The sequence below is a fragment of the Lissotriton helveticus genome, chromosome 7 (assembly GCF_964261635.1).
Source record: "Lissotriton helveticus chromosome 7, aLisHel1.1, whole genome shotgun sequence".
NCBI classification, from domain to species: domain Eukaryota; kingdom Metazoa; phylum Chordata; class Amphibia; order Caudata; family Salamandridae; genus Lissotriton; species Lissotriton helveticus.
The window spans coordinates 1,509,666,513-1,509,691,999 of NC_136068.1; the positions used below are offsets into that span (position 1 = coordinate 1,509,666,513).

Sequence of the window (25,487 nt, forward strand, 5' to 3'; positions counted from 1 at the left end):
AAGCAATAGCAATATAGCACATATAGACAGAGGCAGAGAAACAATGAAAACTGTGAAGAAAGGAGAGAGAGAGCGCGTCAGGCAGATGGTACAGGGCAGTAATGTTGGAGTCACCAATGGTGGTAATTTTGAACAAAAGAAATCCAGGAGTTTTGTCACAATATTGTTGTGATGCGCATGGGTTGTTCTTCTGGGTATCTGGGTTAGACAGTTCTTGAAAAATGCTGAAGATTTCTCTTATTCAGTCAGACCTGCTAGATGAATTTTGTAAATTAAGACTTTTTAGCTCTCCTTATGGCACTATGAAGGCCGTACTGGTATCTTTTAGAGAGGGGCTATCTTCAGTTAAAATAGTCTTGTGCAACTTGCATTACAGTTTGAGACTGGCTTGTTTCAGCTCCACTGGCACTACATGGAACCATTTTAGTGAATGGAATGCCAAATTTAGTGTTTCTTGTTTAGGTTGGTACCAACTTGCAGAGAACAGTGATGTATTGTAGCATAGATTGTCCATTAAGGCTTCAGTGCCATCCTAGTTGAGAATGTTAGTTGCAACACCATTCTATGTTACCTCAAGCTCGTCTGTGCTGACATATCTAAAACCTGGATGACATAATTGCATATCTTTCTTTCAAACGAATGCAAGCAATTCTACAAACCTGTGTCCTAGTCCATTTGTGTATATCATATGGAAACATCTGCCATAAATGGTTCAGGTGTCATCAAGTCAAACATAAAAGGTAGATGACTTAAAATGTGCTGAATGCTAATCACTGTGTATGTGACATTTATGTTTTTGAAAAGCATCAAGGAGGTTGGTGGTTTGAGGTGAGAAATGTAACAAAATATGCACTTACTGGCACCCTCCATGGTCATTATTTGCAGCCCAACACAAGACATGTTGTTTACTCGGTATCAAAGTTTGATTGCCATTAAATATATAATACAATTTAACTTCAACACTTAGGGCCCCATTAGGATGGCAGGCGGATTTGCCATGCCAGGCTGGCGGTAGCCACCGCGAGCCTGGCGGCGGCAATCAGCCCGCCATCCTTGCTGCAAAGACCCCCCCCGCCATATTAACATGACTGGGGGGTCCACGGCGGACGGAAAGACCGTCTGCTGCTGTTCTGCCCCGGTTTCCTTGCGACCGGGTCGGAAAAGGGTTTATATGGTGGCGGTGTCTATCAGACACCGCCATCCTTATTAGGATGCGGTATTTTCAATGCCTTTCCGTGGCGGCAATGCCGCCACGGAAAGACATGCAGAGTCTGCGGGCCCCCAAGGACTCTGGGGGGTAGGGGGTGCACATGGGGAGTACCTATGGTACCCCCCAGCAGTTCCATGCACAACATGGCAGGCACCACGCGTTGCCTGCCATGTTGTGAATGGAATGGAAGTGCACTGCATGCCTTCCTACCATTGTGGCAGGCGGTGCTGAGTGCACCACCCGCCACAATTATCGGAATGCTGGATGCGCCCACCACTGTGGCGGGCGCGTCCTATTGCCATGCACGGGACCCCCGCCCTTATGGCGGGCGATCCCTAGTACCGTGAGGATGGCGGGCGGACAAAGTCCACCCGCCATCCTAATGGGGGCCTTAGTGTTTAAAACAACTGAATATTTGAATTGAGGACTTGATGTTCCCAGGCGTTACATCAGGTGTTATACTGTCAGCATTCGTTTTTATTAGCACTCCAGACTTTCCATTTACACACATAAGGCTGTTTTTATAAGAGTTTTGTGGTCACAAAGGCTGTTTTTTTCAAAAGGAAACAAAAGGTATAGAGGTGAGGAAAGAAAAAAAACATTTATGAAAGTAAAAGTAGAGAAAGGGTGACAAAAGGAAGAAAACCCCAACAGTCAGCCTCAGCAAACTGGAAATACATTTTGTATTTTTATATGTGCAAGCATTCAGAAGCCATTTTTGTTTGGAGAATTTCTTAAAACCCTATTTTATCATTAGCTATGACAAAAGGTTTCTTAAGCACAAACTCCTCTGAAAACCTCAAGGGATGGTGGGGTCCCTCTTTGCTCATCGGCGCTTTACAGGGATGGTCAAAGAGGGAGATATTTTCATTTTCTGGATAATCCCTTGTCTGGCATTGATAAGCAGTGTGACAAGCTGGCACCTGAGGGTACCACGAGGAGCTTGCACCAGGGAATTGCGAGGACCCGTCCTCATTCTACACTTCCCATCGCTCTGTTTATGTCTCTCTTTATTGGGCTCGTGGCCTGACTGCCGGAGACCATTATTTTGCACATACATTCAATATCTCTCTCCAGCATTAGACCACTTAAATCCTATGCTAATTGGCCTGTGACAGTCACTCTGTGCAAAACAAATTTGCATCACCAAGCGCCAGCTGCACACCGAAGCTTCCAGGACAAACCGATCAAACCTTTCATTGACTTGTACAGACATGGCAGAAACTGCACATTGCAAAATAAACAGATGCCACATTTCAGGTGCCCGTGAAGAAACTGTGGTCAGAAAACATTTATGAACAAGCAGATTCCACCGCTCAATGACCTATGTGGCACGCTCAGGTAAAAGCAGAGTTAGTTACTTACTTCATTACTGCCTTTTTCAAAAGCCCTGCCTCTGAACGCTGCACGGGCCGGCATGCTGCTACTTGAGTTAATTGTGCTGGACTGCTGGCTAGTGAGTAGTGCGTGCGTGCGTGCGTGCCTTAACCCCTTCGGGGCTGATGACGAGCTGGGCTCGTCATGGAGTAGGGAGCTCGCACGCTCATGACGAGCCCAGCTCGTCATGAGCTCCACCCTCGGGGGAAGCGCCAGCGCTCCCACCGAGTCTGTCCGATCGTATGTTTTTTGGCTGGGATGGCAGGGGAAGACCGTCCCCTGCCTCCCCCCACCCGCGTCATCAATGACGTCAGCGCGCGAGGCGCGCTGACGTCACTGGGGGTTCCTGTTGTTTACCGACGCGCAGGGAAGCCATTTGCTTCCTGCGCGTCGGATGATTCAGAGGTCAGTTTTGCGGCTGGGGCAGGGGGGAAAGTTTTCAAAAGGAGATCGAGTGAAAGGAAAGGCTTTTCCTTTCACTCGTTGCAAGTTTAGAGCATTCTGCTGCACGATGGTGCGATCGTGCAGCTGGAATGGTAGGGATTTTTTTTTTTTTTTTTCATTTGTGGACAATTTCGTGCAATTATATACTGTTTCTGAAGTCTATAATTTGTACCCAATTCAGAAATACATAGGTGTCTTTCATACAGATTATTCCATGTATACATTTTCCAAGACAAAGTGCACTATACCCAGTAAATGAAAAAATACCATTGCAAGTTGCTGCTCAGTTTTTGGATCTGGGTTCGTCGGGTTCTTGGTGAAACTACAAGTCCTATATATCCCCACAACCAGGAAGGTCTAACAAATGTAACGGTATATTGCTTTCCAAGAGCTGTCAAAATTAGAAAAAGTTATAGGTGAAAACGTTGAGACAAAAGGCTGTTTTTTTCAACAAAATTTCAAATATTCCAATATCTAACTGTTAGTTTCTATAACAAAACCTTCATGGATTTAGACAAATGACCCCTTTCTGAATTCAGAATTTTGTCTACTTTTCGAAAATGTAAAGCTTTCCAGGATCCATTATTGCTTTCAAACTCATTTCTACCATTAACTGGAAGGAGGTGGAAAGCTCTAAAAATAGCAAAAATAGGCTATGTCCCAGAAAAATGCCAAAACTGAGTGAAAAATTTCGGTTCTCTGACAAAAGTCTGTCATTCCCTGAAAGCTGAGAAAATGGAGATTTCAGCCCCACAAACCCTTTTGTGATACCATTTTCAGGGAAAAACCCAGAGGCTTTCATTTGCAGCCCGTTTTTCCCATTTTTCTGACAAAAACAAAAAAATCACTATATTTTGGTTAATTTATGGGACCCCTCCAAGGGAATCCACAAACCCTGGGCGCCTTTAGAATCCACATGATGTTGGAAGAAAAGGACGCAAATTTGGCGTGGATACCTTATGTGGTCAAAAAGTTACAAGGGCCTAAGCGCGCACTACTCCAAAACGCCAAAAAAAACCTCAGCACAGGAGGGGAAAAGGCCTAGCAGCGAAGGGGTTAAGACGATATGCATAGCTGCCAAGGTTTCAGATTGCTATGTGTGACATTTTCCTAATCTCAGTGTAATAATGAGTGACATTCCAACAAATATGAGTCACACTTTCTTGTGAGCAAAATCAAGCAATGAAGACGAGGGAATCCTTTATATATCAGAAATTGCACCCATTTGAGTATAGCTGCTAATGTACAGATTGCATATGTGTGACATTTTCATAGATTCAGTGGATATATGAGAGTCATTCATCGACTAACTGTGTGGCATTTTCTTGCGATTAAAATCATACAATGAAGTCTATGGAAATAGACAAATATCAGAAATCACACTCATTTGAGCAAGAAGAAAGTCGAACTCTGCAGCAGGTGCAGTTAAAGCTATTATTTAATTTTTTAATAGTTATTATTTAATTTTTAAATAATCTGCGCCCTCCACCCCAACCTCCACTACAGTTAGCGGCTGAAACATATGTAACAAAGAGATCTCTGTGACAAAAGCAGCAACCCACTGAGGTATCCACATACAATACTGCAGTTCAATACAATACAATATGGTGGTAGACTTCCTTTTCAGTAGGCATATTAACTCTCTGCGCTGCTTTATGGTCAGAGTGAAAACTGCCAGTAGACAAAACTGTGACCTTTCTCGAGGGGTAACATTAATCACCTGACTTACCTCTAATTTAGCAAGTCTTGCTGCACTGGGAAAATAAAGGCTGCTGCTTCATAGTGCCACTGTCAAGCACGGATATTAAACACTTTTCACTAATGAATCAGCAAAACTGCTAGTTGAGACAACACCTCCAACTTAGATAGCCCTTCATTTACAGCACAGACCGACAAGTTAGTGTGCCCATTTCCAAGGCTATTCCGTGCTGGAGTCCCCTCTCCATTCTTGTAACACAAACTTTTAAAATGTAAGCAGTAGCAGATTAATAAATGAATATCTGACTTACCTGAATCTCTTCATAGCTGTGAGATTGATCTACAGAGAGAAGCTGCAGGTGTGGCTCTGCGTGTATCACTAGCCTGCCTCTTGTTCAGAGTCAGACAGCGAGTCATGCTGCAGTGCAGCCTCAGCCTGAGCCACCTGCTCCCACTAGGAGACTCATGCTGGCATGGTGAGTCCAGGGCATAAATTGTGCTCTGCCTGGGCAGGACAAGCACAGGTACAGCACAGGTCCAAGTAAGGAGGAAGTGAGAAGGTGGTCAATCCTTAAACACCAGCTTCCTCCTTTAACTCTAGCCTTGCAGCAGGCCAGGGACTTATTTCCTGGGTGCTGTGGGGCCCCATTGGCAGACGGGAAATTAAACATCCTGCCACAGAATGCACGCCAACCGGATATGGCTCCTCCACAACAGTGTGTCCATGTGGGACCTGACGTGACCTGTAACAGAAAGCAGGTTTGGCGACGCTAGTTGAAAGAGCTTCTTCGTATAGGTAAGGAAGCCTTCAATGCCACAAAAACAGTCTGGGTAATTGATGCGTTTCGTTAGGAAGATCGGTGCCTCTGTAAAGTAAGGGAAGTGTGTGAATCCGCTACCCCTGATAACATTTATAAAATGAAGGCAATACCCTGCACTGACTTTCCACTCAACACCTGCAAGTTCTGCACGAAAAATCACGCGAGTGCACTAAAGCAGGCCCAATTCATCTTACAAGAGGAGCAGTGTTAACACCATGATAAGGATCTGTGCCTGTGTCACTAAGGTTACACACACTCCTGCGGCTGCACAGGACCCAATCCAGCCCAAACCGTGGTGCGCCCACTGGCAAAACAGACGTAAGGCATGGATTAATTATCAGTTCAGCTCTTCACCAGAAAGACCGAGTTTCAACAGTTGTTTATATTGGCTGACACTACACACGTTCTTCAGCTGTTGATGTGAGTTGTAACTTGGCCCTGACTTCTAGACCCGGCCCTGATAAACAAGTGCCGGTACTTAGCACCGGAAAGCACCGGCACAAATTAAGCACTGATATTCTCCTTTATCACCATGTTATCATTCTGAGCTACAGAACTATCTTTCTAGTGAGATTTGTTTTGGTTTAAAATATAGCCTTCTTTTTTTTAACTCCAATGTTTTGTTATCTGTTTGCTTTTTGATTTTTAAAGGAGATATGATAATACATTATAGTTTAGTGTCACAAAATAGTTTATCCCTAATGTGTGATATTTGTTTCTAGTGTAAAGCTAGAAGTCTCGTCAATAAAGGCTTTGCATCTTAATGTCAAGAAGATAAGATTAAAGATATGCTATTTTAAAATATTTTCTAGTTGTAGGAATAATGACATTTTCCGGTGGTCTCAATACAATTACAATTGGTGTTTCTTGTATAATATTATATCAAACGTGTTCCTAAACAATATATCCTAGTTTTCATCCCTCTGAAATTTGATGCTATAGGATATTTAGATATAGCGTATGAATATGCTGGTCTAGTTTAAGTACACCCTTATTCAAATCCACTAAAATTATAAGTGTTACACAGATCTTATTGAATTTTGTTATTGCATCTGCTAAGGTATTACTGAAAGAAGCATATCATGTGGGGACACTGTTTAAACCACTGAAGTAATCTGTTTGTTATGTTGATGGTTTACGTATCTGATTTACGTCTTCAGTTTCCTTTTCTCAGTCTGTTTCTTTAAGAGGGCTATTTTTTTTCAGTGGCATTAATGGCACATCATCCACCTGTTTCTACAGGTTGCCAAAGTGCTTTTGATGCATTCTGAGGCCAATGAATTTAAATTGGATTGCAGTCCCCGTTAAAACACGTTTTTGTCCAACTCAAATATCTCATCATTGTTCACTAATTGCTGTAGATGTAGAAATCTTATTTCGTGCTGCTGTATATTTTAAAATATATCCCTTTCGGTTTTATATTTTTCACAAACTGTTCTCATAGTTTTAGAACCTATGTTGGGGATTTTTGGAAGATATTGTGGAATCTTCTTTTTCTGGGTCCCATCTGATATTGCGAATATATAGCTAATGAATCTATATACTCCTTCATATACACCAGTGAGTAATATTAATGTTATCACTTATCTAGTATCGAGACACTTGTTATTGTGACTTAACATCCTTGTAACTGCCCTATTGTTGGTAAGCCCAAAATATCTTGAATTTAAGACAAGTCAGGACAAAACATGAGTGCTGAACTAGACTCTTTTCTCTTTTATTATTTAACTCATATTGCTCATAAACTATTTGGTATTCAAATTTCCACGTAGGCATTCCAAAATAACTCTAGCTTAAAAAGGGAGAAAATTATTAAATCAAAGTCAGCGTAAACTACTTTAAATTTGAGTGTATATCTGTTATGCTATTTAATGTCAAGTGTCTTCTGTGGTCCATAAAGCAGTTCATAATAAGTAATGCATTTGATAAGTGGAAACAGTTGAAAAATATCTTATGTAGGGATGGTTATCTGAAATGTGTTTGATATAAAACAGGAAATGCCCAAAATAAGGGCCTGATTTTGGTTTGCCTGACACTTTGTGAAAGAGAATGAAGTATCTTGTTAGAAACAAACTGAGAGTCTGCCCACTTCATTTACAGATAGATGGACTGTCTAGCTTCCCGTCAATGGAGAGCACACTAGCTCCGTAGATGGAAGGGCACATCTGCTGTCCCAACAGAGAAGAGGTCATTGTAGTAAAGCCATCCCAGTCACCACTCTTACTAGAATAGACTGTCTCATTGGTTTGGTTTCTGTCCATTACAGCTAGAAACACCCTGGCTGCGAGGGAGAGAAATGAAATGAGTCACCATACCCTTATTTTTCAGTAATAAACTCCCACTTTGGGGTTTTGTTTTTGAAAGAAAATTATAAAAGTTGGGTGGGCAGCAGTCAACACCATCCACCAAATGTTTTGTACCTTGACAGGATCTTCCATGATGGTGATTCCTATCAAGTTACAGTGACAATTACTGGGATAGCAGTAATTTCCAAATGTGGTAGACAGCAGTCCATCAAGGTGGGCGATGTAATGTCTTTCGCCACACGGACGGATGGAGTATTTAGTGGTGTCGCTGGCGGGGTGTGTTGTGGAGGGATCTGGTGGGTGTGGTGATCCCTCAGTAAGTGTACGTCTCCTCCCCCATGCTCAGCCACCGAAGACAACTGTAGCCAACAAACAGAGACTGTCATCGCGTTCAGTGTTGGAAGGTGGTTTATTTGTGATGGTAAGTATGCAACTACGATAACAAGGCCACCAACACTGTACTGGCTCCTAAAAAGGGTCTCTCTAAATAAGTCTTTTGCTCAACCCTTGGTAACTGACTGCCAAGCAATAAAGCTTAACTTAGGAGAGAGGCATGCAAAGCATTAAAAAACATTACAGTAAATAAGTAGGACACAGCACACAATAAAAATCACACAGCAATTTCTAAAATGATACCGAAAATACTGAAATATGAATTTTTAGAGAATAAACACGGTCTAGTGCTCTGAAACCAATAGCGCCACTCTGGGAGATCTGGTCATTCTTCATCTGGATAAAGTCAAAGTTTCAGGCTCACCACAATGGAGCACTACTCAGATACATTAAGCAGGAGGCCCCAGTCAAAATTTTACCCTCACACTTGCAAACTTTTCTGGAGCTTTTTCTTCTGAGGGCGAATGCTGCTTTTCACCAGGCTGGATTTGGTGAGGGTTTGCCGGATTGACTTGAGGGAGCCCCATTTCATATCTTGGAGGTTGGGCCTCTGGAGCTCTTCAGCGGTACAAACCTGGAATCTAGGCCGGGTCACAGTTGAAGTTGGCCTGCTTGGCCTTTGCGGTCGGGCAGGTCACCTTATGGAGCTTTTTTCTAAAGTACCCAAAACTTCCTAAACATGTGGCTATCCTTCCAGAAGGTCTCCTTGTAGATTCCAGGGGCCCAACGCACAAATACAATGGTCTAGAGTTTCCTAGATGGCCCTTGGCAGGCCAGTACTACACTTCGCACTATGCACTTCGTCAACCCCTAAAAAGCCCGGTGGATGCACTCCAGGAGGAAGACCGAAGAAAGGTCAGTTAAGTTCTGTTAACCTGTTGCTGCAGGGAGTCAACTACTCACTCCTTCTTGAAATAAGGCAAAGTGCTCAGAGTTGTAGTACCAGATAGTGCAGCAGGCACAGTCTTCACCAGGCAGGCCCTTGAGTGCAGGTCAGGATTCCAGCAGGGCCGTCCTACTTCCTCTTGGTGTTTCAGGCAGCAGAACTGACAGGGCCGGACTGGGAACGAAAACTGGCGCTGACAAAGTGCTCGGCCTCCCCCCCCCCCCACCCCGGGGGAGGGGGTGTTAGGGGTGCGACCGAGCTCTTTGCCGGGGCTGGTTTTCGGCCGATTTTGTTACAGGGCCGATTTTGCAGCTATGCCTAGCTGTAGTTTTTGAACCCTAGCTCTGCCGGCACCAAGGGAAACGTAGCAAAACTATACACCTTCGAAAACTAGACACCCAGGGGAACCCAGAATGGGGTGACTTGACTCCCTGTTACCCAGAATCCCTTGCAAACCTAAAAAAATGCCCCAAAAAACACATTTTCCCCACTTTTCTGTGGTGGAAAGTTCTGGAATCTGTGTGGATCCACAAAGTTCCACCCACCCCGCGTTCCCCAAAGTCTTACGAGAAAAATGGTACCTCACTTGTGTGGGTCGGCCTAGTGCCTGCAACAGGAAACGGTGCAAAACGCAATGTGGTCATACCTCAATTTCTCAGTGAAAAATGACCCTTTTTTGGCAAAGTGCCTAGCTGTAGTTTGTGAACCCTAGCTCTGCCGGCACCTAAGGAAACCTACCAAACACACACATTTATGAAAAGGAGACACCCGGGGGCTTCTAGGGAGGTATGGTTTGCAAGGATCCCCCAACGTTTCCTGACCGAGAATCTCCTGCAAACCTCAATTTTAGTTGAAAAAATCACTTTTTTCAGACATTTTTATATGGGAAAGTGTGGCATCACCGGGCTCACACACATTTTCTACCACCCAGTCTTCCCCCAGGTTTCCCGATGAAAGTGGTGACTCACTTGTGTGGGAGGCCCAAGTACCCGCGTCAGGCAAGGGCCCAAAACGTAGTGAGGCGACATCAAATTGCCTATTTCACCACCACCTGGTTTTGCAAGGGGGGGTCACCTGGGTTTTTGGCCCCGTGCTCGGCGGCCATCTAGGGAAACCTATCAAACCCACACATTTCTGAAAACTAGACACCCGGGGGCTTTAAGGGAGGTATGGCTTACGTGGATCCCCCAACGTTTCCCTACCCAGAATCCCTTGTAAACCTCAATTTTTGCTGAAAGAAATCACTTTTTTCATGCATTTTTGTGTGGGAAAGTGTGGCATCAATGGGCTCACACAAATTTCCTACCACCCAGTGTTCCCACAGGTCTCCTGATAAAAATGGTGCCTCACTTGTGTGGGAGGACCAAGTACCCGCGACAGGCAAGGGCCCAAAACGTCGTGAGGCAACATCAAAATTGCCTATCTCAAAACCACCTGGTTTTGCAAGGGCGGTCACCTTGGTTTTTGGCCCTGTGCTCGGCGGCCATATAGGGAAACCAACCAAACCCACACATTTCTGAAAACTAGACACCCGGGGGCTTCAAGGGAGGTATGGCTTGTGTGGATCCCCCAACGTTTCCTTACCCAGAATCACTTTTTTCACACATTTCTGTGTTGCAAAGTGTTGCATCACCGGGCTCACACAAATTTCCTACTACCCAGCGTTCCCCCGGTCTCCCAATAAAAATGGTGCCCCACTTGTGTAGGAGGCCCAAGTACCCGCCAAAGGCAAGGACACAAAACGTTTTGAGGCTACATCAACATTGCCTATCAAAAAAAGTTTTGGGCCCTTGCCTGTCGTGGGTATAAATGTGTGAAAAAACTGATTTTTTCAGCTAAAATTGAGCTTTGCAAGGGATGACACAATGTTGCTACCCAAATGGACATTCGGCCAGATGGGCCTTCAAATAGGGCGGAGACCAATGGGGATTAGGTGAGGTTTTCCACCAAGCCGCTGGTTATATTGTTGGAGGTTTTTTTCTGCCCGCCCCCCTTGGTGGCAGTCAGTCTTTTTTTTGTCCTTACTGTACCCCCCCCACCCGAGGGCAGTAAGGACAAACAAAAGACCGACTGCCACCAAGGGGGGGGCGGGCAGGAAAAAATATCCAAAAATATAACCACCTTTGGAGGCGAACCTTGCCCAAGGGCTCGCTTCCACACATTGCAAAACACAATCTCTAAGGCCTAGTGGACCAGAAAGGCCAAAAAAACAGGCAGATCTGGGGCACATAAACATCAACAAGAAATGCTCCCCTTTGGAGGCGACCCTTGCCCAAGGGGGGTCGCTTCCTTCCAAAGTTAAATGCCCCCAAATAAGTCCCTGGTGCCTATTGGCGTTTTCTGCCAACCCCCCCACCCCCCCGGGGCAATACGACCAAAAAAACAGGCCGATTTGCCCCCAGGGGGAGGACAGCAAACATTCCTTAAAATATGCCCCCTCTAGGAAGCGACCCTTGCCCAAGGGGTCGCTTACATGCAAATGTAAATGCTCCAACTACAGTCCCTGGTGCCCAGTTGCATTTTCTGCCCCCCCCCCCCCGGGGGCAAAAGAACAGGCCAATTTGCTCCCAGGGGGCGGCAGAAAAACTTTTCTAATATGCTCCCTCTAGGAAGCGACCATTGCCTAAGCGTTTGCTTCCATCCAAATAATATTGACCTCAAATAAGTCCCGGGTGCCTAGTGGGATTTTTCTGCCCCCCCCCCCCCGGGGGGCAAAACGGCCTGGAAAACAGGCTGAATTGCCCCCAGGAGGGGGGACAGAAAAACATTCCTACAAAAAATGCCCTCTCTAGAAAGCGACCCTTGCCCAAGGGGTCACTTCCATTACAATGTACATGCCCCTATAAACATTCCCTGGTGCCTAGTGGCATTTTCTGCGCCCCCCCGGGGGCAAAACGGCCGAAAAAACGGGCCGATTTACCCCCGGGGGCAGAAAATCAATACAAATATTATCCCCCACCTGGAAGTGACCCTTGCCCAAGGGGTCACTTCCATTACAATGTACATGCCCCTAAAAACATTCCCTGGTGCCTAGTGGCATTTTCTGCCCTTCCTGGGGGCAAAAACGGTTGAAAAAACTGTCCAATTTGCCCCCGTGGGGCAGAAACTCAATACAAATATGATCCCCACCTGGAAGCGACCTTTGCCCAAGGGGTGGCTTCCAATGCTCCAAATTGAAATCCCTGTTGCTAGTGGGGGCATTTCTGCTGCACGATCGCGACGATGTGCGCGATCGTGAGGCAGAAATGCCCTGTAAAGAGACACCAGAGGAGAGGAACATCTCTTTCCTCTCCCCTGATGCCTCCATGCGGACCCTAAACCCCCCCCCCCCCCCCCCCCCCAGGAACAAGGAAACCTACCTAACTCCTAGACGCTCGGGAAGCAAATGGCTTCCCGAGCGTCTGGGACTTCCTGATGTCAGCGCGCGCTCTGCGCGCTGATGTCATGGGATTCCCTTAGGGGGGATGGGGTCGGGAGTGGCAGCTTAAGCTCTTCCGCTGCCATCCCACTTTGTGGGGGCGAAATCGAACACCCTTGGGGGGGAGCGCCAGCGCTTCCCCCGTGGGTGGGACCCATGATGAGCTGGACTCGTCATCAGCACACGTCCACTGTGTGCCATGACGAATCGAGCTCGTCTTCAACAGGGAAGGAGTTATAGGGGCCCTTACATAATTACCTGACCCCTCTCCCACACCCCTGGAATGCCTAGGAGAAACTTTAGAGGTACCCGATATCTAACAATAATGAAGATCATCACTTATATAGTGCCCCTGTACCAAAGTTGAGTTAGCAAGGAATTTAATTTTTAAAAGTGCTGCAACTCATGACTGCTTTTAAAATGACCTCAGGCTCTCAGCAGTGCACGCAAGCAAGTGAAAAAAAGGCTGATTGCCACTTAACTGCCATGACCTATTATATAATAGGTGTTTATAGATAGTTTTTATCCCCTTGCACTATTATGTGCTAGGGACTTGTAGGGTAGGTCATGCATATTATAAATGTACCTCAATTCATGTGTATGTGTTTAATATAGCGCTAGCCCTTGGCCTGACTAGCAAGACTCAGTGCACAGTCACCTACCATTAGTAACAATCAGAACACAACATGTGGGGGTGAACAAGGCCATAAGGGTGACTTTCTAACATGCCCCTGCAAATGAAAGATGAGGGGTCGCTGACCTGCACCCAGATAGTCTTATCAGCTAAATAAAAAATACATGGAAAGGCCATCTGCATTAGCATGGCCAAACCCAGGTCTTTGTTCCACTGTGAAGTCTATTCCTTTTAGAGTAATGGACTGCCTCAATAGCGTTTGATTCTCTTCCCCCCCCCCCTCATCTGCATAAGCCATCTGGGAGATCCGTGGTCAGTTTGAAAATGATTGTGAGTACCAAACAGGTAAGGTTTTGGCTTTTTCCGGGACCAAATCATAGCAAAGGCTTCCTTCTCAATGGCACTCCATCTCTGGGGAGATGTTGCCTGCTGATGAAGGCAACTGGCTGATCAAGGCTCTTTTCATTCACTTGTGCCAACACTGCCCTTATCCATTGTTCTGAAGCATCTGTCTGAACAACATTTTTTTTGCATTGTCAGGTGCCAGAAGCACTGGGGCTGAACTCATAGCATCTTTCAGTGTCAAAAGCTTTCGGGCATTCTGGGGTCCACATTACTCTCTTTGGCCTCTTCTTAGCAGTAAGTTCTGTCAGGGGAGCAATAATTGTTCCATAATTCTGAACACATCTTCTATAGTTCCCAGTCAAACCAAGGAATGCCCTGACCTGTGTCTGTGTATTTGGAGCTGTCCAACTCGAAATGGTTTCAATTTTGGTCTGAAAACGTTGTATATGGCTTCCACCTACCAGGTGACCCAGATACACCCCAGAGCTCTGCCTTATGTGGTACTTTCTGGCTTTAATAGTCAGACCTGCCTGCTGCATGGCCTGAAATACCTCCCTCAGGTGGTTTAGGTGATCTTCCCAACAACTGTACACAGCTATATCAAGATAAGCTACACTGAACTGCTCCAACCCAGGACCCTGTTCACCAACCTTTGGAAGGTGACAGGTACATTCTTTAAACCAAAGGGAATTAGTTTCAACTGATAATATCCCTCTGATGTGGAGGAAGCTGACCTCTCCTTTGCTCATTTTGTGAGGCCAATCTGCCAGTAGCCTGAAGTCAAATCAAATGTACCCAGATACTTAACAGCACTTAACCTATCAATGAGTTCATCAGCTCTAGGTATAGGGTGAACATCAGTCTTAATGGCTGCATTCAGTCCTCTGTAGTCCACACAGAACTTTAACTCCTACTTTCTCCCCTGGGGATTAGAGTTGGGCACCAACATCACTGGGCTAAGTTACCCCCAATTCCAGCTAGCTCAGCCTTGATGCTGTTTCTGACATGGTCAGACAACCTGTACAATTTATATGTGAATGCTGGGCTGTCACCAGTGTCAATGTGGCCCACACACCAATCAGTGACACTTGGCGTCAACGTGAGCAGACCTGCAAACTGCCCCAGCACCTGCTTGCAGTCTCTGTGCTACTGATCTGTCACTTTGGGGAAGAGCACAGCTCTCTACTGACTCATCTTCCACCTTGTTGGAGAGGTGGTCGGGCACTTACTCAGTCTCCTCCTCTAACCCCTCATCTGTGACCAACAACATGGTCATGTCTTCCCAGTCAAAGTAGGGTTTCAATCTGTTGAAATACAGGATCTTTGAGGGTTCCTGGGGGTGTTAAGGTCTACCATGTAGGGAACCTCACCCACTTAGCTGATGAGGGCCATTGCTGCTCTAGTACATTATTGTAGGTGATCAGCTATGTCATTTCATTATGAGTAGAGACGTTATGACTAGCCTGCAATAAGGAAATTATACAGAGATAGCCGACTCAAATGAATTATAAGTTCCTAAATTTCGCTGCAAGGACCCTTTATTTTCTCTGTCCAGATACACTTCATCCACTCATTATCAGCACCAAAGTAGTTGGGTTTCTTAGCATTGAATTCCCTCTTCCCTCAAACTACCGCTCTGAAATCCAGAGTAGATACATTGGGCCTTATAATTTACTCTCAGAATAAAAGCACCCAGTCACCAGGGCTGTTTCTACCATAGGCAAGACTAGGCAGCCGCCTAGGGCTTGAAAAGGGGGAGGGCGGCAAAAAACATGAGTTTGGGAATATCTAATGCATTATTCTTCTAGCCTGAATGACAGGGGGAGAGAGTGATGGTAGTAAAAGGGAGGGACGGCCTTTTTCCATTCTCACCTAGGGCAGCAAAACACCTAGAAATGGCTCTGTCAGTCACACCCAAACCTCCCTGTTCAGCGCTGAGATTTCTATTTAGTTTTTGATTCCACTACCCTGGAGCTTTCTTCCCTCTGAAGTACACTCTAGCATGTCACTCACATCATCAGTCTCTTAGGAAATGGCCCTTCTTACAGGAATCATTGTAATGAAACTAATTCCAGATTATATCTGCCCCTATACATCTTCATAATATCATGTTATTGCTTTACAGGCATTCTCTTTGTATCCACCCAAAACTACTAATATCATGTGTTGTTATGTACAGCTTTCCATGCTAAGCTTTCTCTCTAGAATAAAAAAAGTCAATGTTAGACCAGGCCTCGTGGCGTGGGCCTCCCTGACCCGTAGTGGCCAAACCCTGACCCATACACCACAACAGGCCCCTGGTTACCCCGGCCTACCCGACTCACTCCCTCCATGAGCCCACAGATAACACAGGACTTCCCCGGCATCACCCTCCATCTTCCCGGTACCAGAGGCCCCCCAAACCCCATCGGCCCCAAAGGCCTCCGGTGCCCAGTCCCCTGCACCTAAAATGGCCGACCACGGCACCCCGGCCCCAGCGCGACCTAGGCCCTAGACGCGCCATGCCCGGCTGGGGGGTAGAGAGTTCGCGGGAGCAGGACAGGGAGGAGTAGTTTCGCTCACACCTCCGACCTCCTCGAGAGAGATGGGTTTCGATCGCCCTCCGGCCCCCCTGGGGGCTGGCTCCTTGCATGCTGGGTGTCTCGGATCCCTCCAGACCCAACTTCAAAGGATAAAAAGGCCGAGTGGCAGAAAACCCCGACAAGTGGCCCCCAAGCGCTAAGACCCCTGCCTGCGAGGACTCCGGACTTCAAAGGAGAAGCGACCTATAACAAGGGGTTCTCTGGAAAGATCAGCAGTTGAATCCTGGAACGAAGAGAGCCCTGCTGACGTGGTCGTGGCTCGACAGAACATCGAAGACTAACTTTTTGAACCCTGGAACCTTGGTGAGCCCTGCTGACATAGTCGCGGCTCAAGCTTGGCAGAGAAGGAGTACTGCTTAAACATCTGAGTCCTGCAGACGTGGTCGCGGCTCCCTTGCAACCTTGAGAACACCTGAGCCCTGCTGATTGGATCGCGGCTCCCCAAAGATCGTAAGAACTCCTGTACCTTCCTGCTCGAACCCTACTGACTTGGTCGTGGCTCGGAGACTATTCTGGTCCGGCTGGACCCAAGATCGTAGCGTATCCCCCGGCTCGAGGATTGAGAGCTGTGCGCTGGATACGCACCTGCATTGACCCTGAACCTTAAGACTGTCCCGCTACCCCTATCCCTACCGAGACTCTATGAGCCCTTGCTCTGCTTGTAAATACGAATCCTGCGGATCATAAAGATCCAGTTGCTTGCTAAGATAAAGAATACGTTCTTCAGAACCTACGGTGTGGTGTCCCTTTGTCAAGTGGTGCTAGCTCAGCGCGTGCGATCCTAGATACGAGACCCTTCCCCTGAAGGGTCCCCCGCACGGGGCTCAGCAGTGTTCCTAGGAGAGGTGGGTCCCAGGGTGGTCAGGTACACATTCTGTCCTCCCCTGAGATCGCCCCTTCTAACAGTCAACAATGTGTCTGTTGACTGAAATTATTTGAACATGTTTACCTTCAATTTTATTACTGTGAAGACGTAAGTAGGCTTCAATGAAATGTAAATTACACTGGCATAATTTGCGTAATGTCTGGAATTTCGCATTACACTAGTTATGTGAATATCTCAAACTTGCGCTATTGTGCCATCTAGTTTAATGAATTGCCATTGGTTTTTAAAGATTTACAGCAAATGTGCCATTCACTGTACACATTTACAGCAGACTCATGGGAACAAAGGAGCGCGAGCGGCCTGTTTACTGTATGTTGGGAGTTTTTTGGTACTTTTTTTAACTCAAAATGTATTATTGTGTCCATTGATAGGGTGTATTTCTTGCTAAAATAGAGTTCTGAATGATGGATTTGTATTTTGCATAATTATAATTTCATGTAAATTTGCTTACATTTGTGCAGTTACCCAAACGCAAATTGCTCTAATTCGGCACAGCCCTAGACTTAATATACTTCTATCATTCCCGATAAAACAAACATTATTGTTGGAAGAAGGATTCATAGATGCACTACTGCATTCCTGAAGCTTCGATTGAGTCTTTCAAAATAATGTGAAGCAAGAAGTTCCACTATTCACATCATAGCCCATATTACGATTCCCTCCATTTGGCTTTGGCATAAGCAAATACCGCTCTGTTGCAAACATTTCGTCAAATTTCAAAAACAACCGAGAGTAGGGAGAGCAATGCTCTGACCACCAGGTGAGGGGCCTCACACTTCTTGACACTTGGTATCCAGACTGGAATTAATTTCAAACAAGCATTGTCAATGCCAATAAGTCTGGCTTTAAAGGACTATTGTATAGTATTGTGAAGTATTAAAAGGAGATAGCATGGGAATGGTTTTGTATTAGTGTGGAAGCTTAGAACTGTAGCATAATATTGGTGTAGGATAAATGGTGAGGGCACAGGTGCACTGTCAGGTAACCCCTGAAAATGTATGTAGGTTAATGACCAAGTTAGTTGAAACCAATAATTGTTTCACAACTTTCAGGAACAGCCCTCCCGGACTGGTAGCACTGGAACCTTCAACCAGTCGCTGAGTATGAATTTCTAAGGGCAATACAGTGGAGCATTGAGCACACCAAATGATCACAAGATACTCTACCAGTGGAGCCACCGAAGTGAAAGAACAGGCCTATGGGCTCCGTGGCTCTGTGTACTAATGATTGACCCAGGAGGAGGGTGTGTGCGCCACAAACAACTTAATGTGTACTGTGATTATTTGGAATCCAGGGTATATCTCTCTCCGAACATATATATACTGCTCCATTAGGTTCTACCCACCTTGTTGTTGATCCTGTACTACTGCTATCCCTACTAACCTCTGACATGATTCCAACTGCTATACATTTCTTTATTAGGTGGAGCAGATTTTCAAATATGCCGTAGTAGTTGGAGTAAATTCTGAAAATCTGTGTTACTTTTTGACGTGGAATTACAGATAATAACGTAATTACTCCTGCCTGCGTATTTAAGGGAAATTCTGGGGGCAAAATACTACTGCAAGAGGATATTTAGCAAGTGGCAGCTCGCTATTTGTGTTCTGCTGCATTTAGAGTTATTCCTTTGTGTAAAATACATCCTCTGGTCTAATTTGGATGCAATTGTGCATTTTGCACTAAGTGGTGGGAGTAACTAGGGGGAATCCTACCACAAGAGCATATCCAGCTGGAGCAAGTGGCAACTTGCACTTTTTGTTCTGTTGCTTTTAGCATATTTCTTAGCACAAAATTAATTTGCGTAATTATCCGTATCTCAAGGAACTGTTTGGTAATTTCACTACACTGAATTGCGCAAATTACACCCGCGCCTACACTTGATCTGTCATACCCACCAACCAGTTAATGCACCATGACCTGCATTTTATGCTATTGTAAAGTGAACCTCTGAAATCCTCAAGCACTGAAGTAGCTAATTTAATGCACCTTTATCAACATTGTCCTGAATTTCTCTGTAAATCCCCAACTTGACATGTTTCTTTTTCTCCCTGTACCTCCGTCCTGTTGCCCACTACATTTGTGAGTGGCATTGAAGGCGCAAACGCCAATCTTAAGCTTTGTTTGCAGAACTTGACAAACATGTTTCAATAGCAGTCCCACTTTCAGAAATTCCTTGGCGTTTTATTGTCGTTTGTCTGGCAAGTTAGTGGGACGTGCTGCGGTGCAGATGGGTGTGTTCAATAGTTAAGATTCCTGGAAGACAAGGTCCACAGACGCTTAGGGCTGTCTCCAAAGCATCAGTGTAGGACAGTCCGTACCTTCAGAGGAACACTGACTGAGCCAGACTCCAGATACTGAGGTTTCGAATCACAGCCTGAAGAGTGAAAGGTTGGTAATCAATGTACTATTTAACGAGATTACCTAAAAATGCATGTGTTCCTCGTTTAATCTTTTTCTCTCTCCCCCTCCGCTTTCAAGCTGTCATTTGTGGGAGCGAATAACAGAGCCAGTTAATTGTTCAATATAAATGGAGCATAACTTGAAAAGCTGAGCGCATTTGAGTGCTTTTACTCTGAGAAGTTTTTATTAGGATTGTTAGAAGTGTGAGCAAGTTAAGATTTTTATTGTGCAAATTTAATATAATTGAATTTGGAATACTAACTTAGAAAACATGCCTTTCAGATACATTGAATGGACCTGATTGCTTAGTGTGAAACGATTGTCAGGGCTTGTAGGGAGATGCAGACTAGCAGAGGAATGAGAGTGGAGATAGAAATCGGCGGCCGTCAAACGATGGGTATGTGTGGGTCGACTTCTCGGATTACAGCTTGTTAGAAGAGCCTCCTTCGGTACAAATAGAAACCAAGAGCCAGGTGGCTGGAATACTGAACGCTTGATAGAAATTGCGGTTCGAACACGTTTTTTTGCGCACAAATCCTGCCAAAGCTATCAGTTAGTATAGACATGTATGAATGTTGGGTGGTTGGTTGTGATGGGCCTGGACCTGGGATTCTGGATGCCCCTAGCATTGCATGTATGCACCAAGTGTCTTTCTTGAGGCTGCCTATGACACGTCTTGAGGTTCTTTAGTTTCTACTGTATGTTGACTGGGTGGATTGAGAGAAGGGGTGTCACTGCAGAGTTGAATTTTCAGTGCGAAGAGTGGGAGTGATAGGTGTATGTGACACAGATGAAACACAGCAACAGATTTTGCAAGTATTAGTATGTCAATACATGCTATTTAGATCACATACAGCAGGAAACCGGATATGCACTAGAGAAAGTCATTAAAATAGTTCAAAGCGCTCCTCAACAGATCGACATTGTCATGGTATATTGAAGGTCTTATTAAGTTTCAGAATATCCAGAATGTATTGTCCTATTTAAATAGGCGCAGAACCGATATAGCTTACTGCCAAGGGACGTAATTCTACCTTGGGTTGAACCTTATTTTGCCGAAAGTTAGAGGCAGCGTTGCCTTTTTCCCCCCTCTTACAATCGTCCTTAAAGGGCAGTTTCAATTTTAGGTTTCAGTAATTGTAATACATATGGAGTCAATATTTAGATGCCACAACTTGGACTCAGACTTTGTGGTACGCTATGTGATGAAACAAAGATTTCTAACTGAGGAGCATTTTACATTAGTTCAGTGCCTATGTTCTTAATAAAGATGATCCAGAATTCTTTTGACAATGTGATCTTAGTTTGCGTGAGTAATGACCCTCACGCCATATTTTGGAGAGGCAATTTTAATATCAAGGTGGTAATATCATGACATGCTAGAATCCAAATGGACTGTGGACTGTCACACTCAAAGTATGTGTATTTGAATTAAAATTACTCCAGGTGGTGGGTGCATTGTTGGTAAACCCTACTGGGCATAACAACATGGAATGAAACAAGTTATTCAAAATATACTATGAATGAAATAGTATGAACAAAAAATAATAAAATCAATCTATGGATAAACCAGCAACAAGACTCTCATGAAACTTTATTGAACTTTTCAATCAATGTGTGCCAGTTTTGGGACGTTACTTCTACGGAAGGGAAACACGTGTTCTACAATATCATGACATGGCCATGGATGGGTCGACCAGACACTAAGGCACACCTGGGAGCTACTCGTGCCCTGAATTCCAATATTTCTCAAAATGCTCTGTTGAACATATGGCAGCATTGACACTGGATACAAACAGGCTGCATTTTACTCATCAGTCTATGCCACAGTGACACACTTAGACTGTTGGCTCCTTACTGGAGACACGGATGACGAAGGATAGATATATTGACTCGTACACTCTTATCATTCCCCTGTGCTTTTGACAGTAACCCAGCCTGGGATGGGCAGTGACTGGGGGAGTTGCGATTTCTGTTCATGGAACTTTTAGATCAGGTGTTTAAGGTGGACGTACGCTAGGCTATAATGGAGTTCTCTCAATTGAATGGGGCTTCAGTGCAAAGTCCTGGTACTCTGTGGGAGGCTGTAATTGGAGGAGGTAATCATTGAAATGAAATGACAAGAGTTGCTATGGGGTATGCATGAGAAACTGTTAAAATTCAGGCGTACAGCATGAATAAGTATACATGCCAGGCAGTACGAGAGGGTGATAGACCAGATAGGATGTTGGTATAGCTGTTTTGTGTCACCTACAGTGGTCTCTGGTGATGTCATCGATACTGAAGACAGCGAAGGAGGTATTCAGAGGGTCTCAATAAATGACATTGGGTTGTATTGGAGGTATTCTGTGGATTTATGTGTGTCCCAGGGAAGTGCCAATTGAGATGAGGCTATTCAAAAGGATCCTGCTGGCTTGGCTGGTGGAGGCAGAGAGGGAGTGCCTAATGCAACCTAATACAACCAACTAAATTCTAGAGAAAATCAAACCCATATCCCACTGGATGGCCCTGGGCAGTGATGGGCTTTCCTTAGTATGTTATATGAAGTATGGAGCATGGTTAGCGCCCCACCTACTGGCTATGTTCTATACTTCAAGCCTGTCATTATCACTCCCTTCAAAACCTGCATACCGGCCACAAAATACATCTCTGATAGCCAGACACTTGGGAAAGTAATTGCGGCCAGACTCCTTCGGTTGGTGTCTGTATTATTCTTACCAGGCCAGTTTTGTGCCGGATCAATCAACAGCTCATAGCTTATGTACTCTGTTTTTCCTACTGCACTAGATACAACCAGATCTCAGTGTTGTTGCTGTGTTTTTCAATTCTCAAAAGCATTCCCTGAAATTCTGTTGTTGGTGCTCAGTAGACATGGGGTTTCCGAGGGCATTATGAGATGGATTCACAGCTGTGTTCTGCTCCTAGGGCTAGCTGAGGGTGACTGGCAAGCTCTCACAGCAGTTTATAGCTAGTTTTCGGGGCACATGGCTTCATGTTGCCATTACTATTCGTGATTGTGATTGAGACGTTGGCCCGTGTCCTAGGAGAACACTTCTCTCCACTATCAATGTCAGGCAGGGTTGCACTCTGTTCATAAAATTACTTTATCTTTCTCCTATCTCTGCACCTTTATCCAAGTTATTTTTGGCAAGCAGTTGGCCTACACACTGTTGACCCGGCTGTTGTTGGTGGGAAACAGTTAAGTTTATGTTGGGAAGTGACACTGCCTACAAGCTAGCTAGCACCATTCACAGACATTGATTACTCTGTTGTTCAAGCAGTTTTCTTCTTACTGGTTTTATCCTGTAGCGCTTTGCCGTACTTTGGAGTTGAAAAGAATATGGAGGTTCCATGCCTCTTAGCTATTGTATTGGCAAAGCCATCCCAAGGCCTACAACCCCCCCAATCTCTTGCCTTAGAGATCTCTAGTTCTCACCACTATCCTACCTAGAGAAATTGGAGGATGAGGCAGAAAGCTCTGAGACTGAGGACTCAGGATTGGGTAGTACACAGTTTGGTAACTTGCATTTTCTGGTATGAGTAGTAGGTAGGCATTGTAGAATTGTTGTTGGTTTGAAAGTTCATTCTTGGCTCAAGGTTCCCACACAAATAACACGGTAGTACCAATGACTATTACATGTAGACGTATTGGACTATCTTGCAATGTTAAGCACTGAAATATCATGCATTGTCGCTGGATCTGTATGCATACTAATATATATGTCAACATTGCTGACTAATTGAAATGAAAAAGTGAAAAAATCAAATTCGATAATATTTTACTATAGAATAAGACCTCAACAATGACCCCATTTTTCACACATGTAGCCACAGAAATCAAAATGTTTAGATATAGAGCATTTGAAAAATCTGAATTGTTTTGTTAAATGTGCTAATTCTTGGGTTTACAATAAGTGTTCATGGAATGGTAATATGAAGCATGGGAGTCAATAGTAAACCTCAATTTTTTTAAACCGCTTTACAAATAGCAAGTCCCTTGAGTTTCACCTTACTATAATTATGTATAAGAAAGACAACATATGTTGCCATATACAAATATGTGAACTGCAATCAAAGTAAGCTGCAACTTAGTTTATTTTGAAGTGTTGGTTTAATAGTATGGGCATGGCATTCTGCTATTTACGTAGCAAATGCTTGAGTCATCTTAATGTGTATGTTTATTGGTTCATACCAAAAGTTCACTAGATTTCTTTTAGTGTATCTAGCGTGAAAGAGCCCATCTTGGAAATAACCTGAAAGTTGTTCCTACTAGCAGAAGTTTTACTCTGAAAAGGTTTCTAGATTTGAAAATAGAAACTTTGACTGAGACAAACTCCCAACGCAATTCTGACTGCTTAAACTTGTGGACTGGCCGTGCTTGTAGCCAAAATCCGGGCTGAACCTTTGTGAAGACAACTTAGGGAATATTCAGTTTTCTACAGTAAGCTGCTTTACCAAGTAACACGTGCAGTAACCAAACGCCTTTCGTTATGTAAATTGTAAGTAATACTGCACTGCTGTATTCAGAATGTGGCATTACTGCACAACCATAAGAGGCAATCATGTCCTTGTGCCACTGCAAAAAATGTGCCTGTAACTCTATGCCCGTTAATGTCCACTTAACTTTAGAATTCATTCTTTCTACATGTTAGTGATTTCAGCTGGGTAATTTTTCTTTTGTTGGGAAATTTGAACCCAAGATGACCAAAATCTGAAGTGTTTCGTAGATATAGATTTTTAAACAAACCATCAATCTCAGTTCAACTGCAAAACAACATTGGTAACCCTAAAGTGTGTAAACGTTTAAAAAGTATGTGAGAGTTGTGTTCGAATACTCTAACCTAACAGGGTTGGAAAATCTGACATGAAGATAGTCAGGGGGGCCGCTAAAGAGCATCTGAGCAGTTACCTGATCACCAAAGTGTTCTCCAGTACAGTTCTGAGCTGTACATCACAACTGCCCTAGATTTCAATGGAGCATTCTTGATGTGCTTGCTGCTGTGCGGTCGACAGGGATGTCCTCGCAGTTACTCCTCGGATCACCAGTCTGGTGGGGCACCTTTGGCCATTGAGGTCTGGGTCCCTTGAAGTCCTCTTTGAGCCAGTAGAAATTCAGCTGCTGCTGGGCTACTAGTCTCTGTCCACACCTGTCCCAGCCGTATACTTTGGTGGAGGCTGGTATCCCGCTTGGGCGATTAATTTGCACTCAGATTAAACTCCCAGTCTGGCAGGCTATTGGCTGTTGGGATCGGTTTTTTGGGGTGCCTATTATGGTGATTCCCCAGGAATGGCTACTGACTGTTGAGTAGGATTACTTCATCTTTGATGGTCCTGATGCTGGTTTCAGGAGGTCACCCGACCTATTTATATAAATAAACATATAAAATTAAATACAAAAACACATAAGTATTTTAATTAAATTAAAAAACTATTAAACTCTTATAATAATAAATATACTATTCACACTACAGTATATGCAACAGTAGGGAAAGTGTTGGACACCGAAGGGGTAACATTTACTAGTCCCATTAAGTGTGTGGAATAGTAGGGAAAATATTGGACACCAGAGGGCTAAAATGTACTATTCCCACACCAGTAGGGTGCAACAGTAAGGAAATCATTGGACTTAGGAAGGGTAAAATATACTATTCCTGCTCCAGTCCTTGCTACAGTAGGGAAAGTATTGAACTCAGGATTGGTTAAATTGACTAGTCCCACTCCAGTTTGTGTAACAGTAGGGAAAGCTTCGGAGGCAAGAAGGATAAAATGTACTATTCCCACACCAGTTGGTGCAACATTAGGGAAAGCATTGTAATAAGGAGGGATTACATTTGCTATTCCCATTCCAGTCTGTACAACACTAGGGAAAGTGTTGGACTCAGGAGGGGTAAAGTATACTATTACCACTCCAGTCCTTGCTAAGTGTTGAACTCGGGAGGGATAACATTTACTATTCCCACTCCATTCACTGCCACTGTACAGAGATGACTTCAATTCAAACATATAACATATTTTAACAACTCTATTTAATACCCGAAAATATACATTCTAAATACAAAAATTAAATGTCTATATTTGAACACAAAA

General features: G+C 44.4%; 1 protein-coding gene across 5 annotated transcripts in view; it reads left to right on the forward strand.

Annotated features, from left to right (window-relative positions):
- Nucleotides 1-25,487, forward strand: part of LOC144767510 (sulfotransferase 2B1-like) — an 858,831-nt gene that overhangs the window by 407,326 nt on the left and 426,018 nt on the right. The window contains exon 1 of one of the 5 annotated variants that reach the window (XM_078650928.1): nt 19,255-19,388. The exons of the other annotated variants lie outside the window; for them this stretch is intronic. The gene's annotated coding sequence lies outside the window, so the exon portion shown is untranslated. Of the gene's footprint in view, nt 1-19,254; nt 19,389-25,487 lie in introns of those variants that run through there. 5 annotated transcript variants of the gene reach the window in all.